This window comes from Mus caroli, chromosome 5 (assembly GCF_900094665.2).
Source record: "Mus caroli chromosome 5, CAROLI_EIJ_v1.1, whole genome shotgun sequence".
In the NCBI taxonomy this organism is placed as follows: domain Eukaryota; kingdom Metazoa; phylum Chordata; class Mammalia; order Rodentia; family Muridae; genus Mus; species Mus caroli.
This window is the reverse complement of record NC_034574.1, coordinates 39,667,887-39,671,868: the sequence shown is the minus strand read 5'-3', so window position 1 is coordinate 39,671,868 and position 3,982 is coordinate 39,667,887.

The following is a 3,982-nucleotide window of genomic DNA, read 5'->3' as shown; positions in this document are numbered from 1 at the left end:
CAGGTCCCGCGCAATTGGATTGGAGCAGAAGCTGTGCTCCACTCACCAGAAGTCTTAAGATCCTGTGGCGGGTGTTGTGGGTAGCTGGCGAGTCCTTTTCTTTTTTTAAAAGAATTTTTTTCTTTGATTTGTTTTATTGCATTATGACGAGAAAAGATACATAATTTCAATTTATCTGAATTTGTTAACATTTAAAAACATATTTTGAGTAAATAGACTTATATTACAGCCTTCCTTCCCTTTTGTACCCCATCTCCTCCCAGAAAGCCCCCCTTCAAAACCTGTAATACCTTTTGTTTTTATCATATTCTTTAAAATTTATATAATATTATAACAATAAAAATGAGTATTATAAAAGTTTTCTGATATAAGACAACAATCAATTGAACAGTCTTATGTAGATGTTTGTCTACAGCAATACTGAAAATAAATATGTTTTTCTTAACAAATTTTAAATAACTCCAAATATATTAACTTATGATATTTTAAAACAATATATCACTATTAGTGAACATAAATAGATAAAGTCTTTTTGTTTGTTTTGTTTTTAGTAGAGCTTAAAATCTTGGCTCTTATTATGGTACAAACACAAAATAAAGTTTTTGGACATTGGAGTTCATTAAAATAAGGCTGTACTTGAATGTCCCTCACATCACCAAAGGATTTTACCTTCATAGTAGATAAGCTAAGAGTTGAAAATTCTGCTGCACCAGGGAATGAATTGTAGGCATGATATTTGGATAGAGATTTCCTGATATGGTCAAAGCTATTTGACTTGAGTGACTGTCATCATTCTCAGCCCACAGAGAACAGGTTACATTCATTTAAGAAATAGTGTGTGTATTAAGTTGGTCTATCCATGAAGTCATTCATCAACTGTTTCAATGAAGAATGGTTCTGCTTGAAGAGTGGCACAGATGTTAGGTAAGTGTAAGATTCTGGTTAATTGGCTGTGATGATTTTAAAAAGCATTTATCTCAGAATAAGAGTAACTTATAAAGTCCTCTTCTTCAAAATTGATCCAATAATTATAAATATCAACCAAATCCTTCAATCTCACTCTTTGCTGTTCTCTTACAAGCCACTTCCCAAATTAATTGTCTACATTTCTTTTGGCTGTACAAATAATTTTGAAATATGTAAGCTGTTCTGAAAACCATAGTATAGCGTAAAAACATCAAATAAACAATCCTACTAATAGGCTGAGATAGGAGAAGCATGATTTCAAGAGCATTATGTGGCACACAAGATCCTGTCATGTACAAACAAGCAGAAAGTGTATATGGATTGTACAATATTGAACCCATTTAGAGAGACCATAGAATGACAGTCGACAAATTTCTAATTCCTCATATTTTTGAATTTCAATCAATTAGGATATGTTGGTAATATTAATTTTCATATTAAGAGATATTAAGGAAAAGTGATTGTTACTTCCTGTTAATTTTCTTGTTAGAGGTGTAATTATGTTTGTGTGGGTTTGTTGAAAGATTATTTTCTTGCTTCTTCTAGGGTGTAGTTTCACTGCTTGTGTTGGTTTTACATCTATTATCTTTTGTAGGACTAGATTTGTGGAAAGATATTGTATAAATTTGGTTTTGTCATGGAATATCTTGTTGTCTCCATCTATGGTGATTGAGAGTTTTGCTGGATATAGTAGCCTGGGCTGGCATTTGTGTTTTCTTAGGGTCTGTATGATATCTGCCCAGTATCTTCTAGCTTTCATAGTCTCTGTTGAGAAGTCTGGTGTAATTCTGATAGGTCTGCCTTTATATGTTACTTGACCCTTTTCCCTTACTGCTTTTAAAATTCTTTCTTTGTTTAGTGCATTTGATGTTTTGATTATTATGTGACAGGAGAAATTTCTTTTCTGGTCAAGTCTCTTTGGAGTTCTGTAGGCTTCTTGTATGTTTGTTCAAGGGAATCTCTTTCTTTAGGTTAGGGGAGTTTTCTTTTATAATTTTGTTGATGATATTTACTGGTCCTTCAAGTTGGGAATCTTCACTTTCTTCTATACTTATTATCCTTAGGTTTGGTCTTCTCATTGTGTTCTGGATTTCCTGGATGTTTTGGGTTAGGAGCTTTTTGCTTTTTGCATTTTCTTTGACTGTTGTGTCAATGTTTTCTATGGTATCTTCTGTACCTGAGATTCTCTCCTCTATCTCTTGTATTCTGTTGGTGATGCTTGCATCTATGACTCCTGATCTCTTTCCTAGGTTTTCTAATTCCAGGGTTGTTTCCCTTTGTGATTTCTTTATTGTTTCTAGTCCCACTTTTAGATCCTGGATGGTTTTGTTTCTTTCCTTCACCTGTTTGATTGTGTTTTCCTGCAACTCTTTAAGGGATTTTTGTGTTTCCTCTTTAAGGGCTTCTAGCTGTTTACCTGTGTACTCCTGTATTTCTTTAAGGGGGTTATTTATGCCCTTCTTAATGTCCTCTATCATTATCATGAGAAACGATTTTAGAACTGAATCTTGCTTTCCCGGTGGGTTGAGGTATTCAGGACTTGCTATGGTGGGAGAATTGGGTTCTGATGATGCCAAGTAGCCTTGGTTTCTGTTGCTTATGTTCTTGTGTTTGTCTTTCACCATCTGGTTATCTCTAGTGCTACCTGCCCTGGCTATGTCTGACTGTAGCCTGTCCTTCCTATGATCCTGGCTGTGTCAGAATTCCTCCAAGTCAAGCTGTCTCGGTGATCCTGTGATTCTTGGATCCTGTGATCCTGAGATTCTGGGTGTGTCTGAGCTCCTGGGTTTCAAGCTGCCTTTGGGACCTTGACATCCTGGTGTGACCAAGCTCCTGGGGTCCTCTTATCATGGGTGTGTTAGAGTGCCTGGAAGTGGAGCTGCCTCTGGGTGTTGCGGGGCTGGCTGTGGGGCTTGTACTCAAGGTCTGCTCAGGGCGCCAGCCCAGACAGACCAGAAGGAACCTGTGCTGCGGTTACTCCCAGTATTATGGACAGATGTTTTGTACTCCTCATGTCTGATCCTCGATCCTCTAATCCTGGGTGCATTGAAGCACCTGGGAGTGAAGCTGCCTCTGGGTTTTTCAAGGACTCCCACATACCTTAAACATGAAAAGATCACTCATGATCTTTCCACTCAAGAAAATAGGCCACAATTATAGTTAGTTTTTCATACCAATTTTGGATTCACCAAGGGGGTCTGATTGGTTCATCTTGGGTCACATGGACACCATGGGCTAATAATCTATAAGGAAGGTCATGTGGTAGAAAAAACACCTGCTTAGAATTTAATCCTCTGATCGGAGAAAAGGGGTTCCTGTAAGCTAGTATCATTATGTGAGGCATCTCTTCTTGCCTATCTTAACTTGTATATGCCCCATACAGTTCTGAAAGGTCCCTGCCTCCTTTTCTGTGCTGAGTGATGATGCTTCTGTGCTTTTCTGATACCCCTGCCAGAAATTCCAGATCCATTTGTTTTTGTTCTGCTCTGCTCCAACTTTCAAAACAATATAACATAGACCAAGGGACTTGAAAGTAGACACTTATCAGTAGCATTTCTTGTGTTATAAGTCTAAGGCTAGGATCCTGGGCAAAGTTAGGTTCTAGTAAGAGTCATATTCCTGGCTTATAGTTGGCCACTTCTTTTTGAGAACAAACAAACAAACAAACAAACACAACTATGTATCCTAGTCTGGCCTCTAACTTATGATCCACTACCCTCAGCCTTCCAAGTTCTGAGATTTGAATGTGTTTCCAACCACACTGAACAAAGAGTGATGTAACCTTAATACTGTATCCTTAAAGGATGGAGGTGGGGAGAAAGAAAGCAGACTTTTTTTTTAATGTATTTTTTAATTAGGTATTGTCTTCATTTACATTTCAAATGCTATCCCAAAAGTCCCCCAGACCCCCCCCCCACACTGCTACCCACCCACTCCCACTTCTTGACCCTGGCATTCCCCTGTACTGAGGCATATAAAGTTTGTAAGACCAAGGGGCCTCTCTTCCCAATGATGG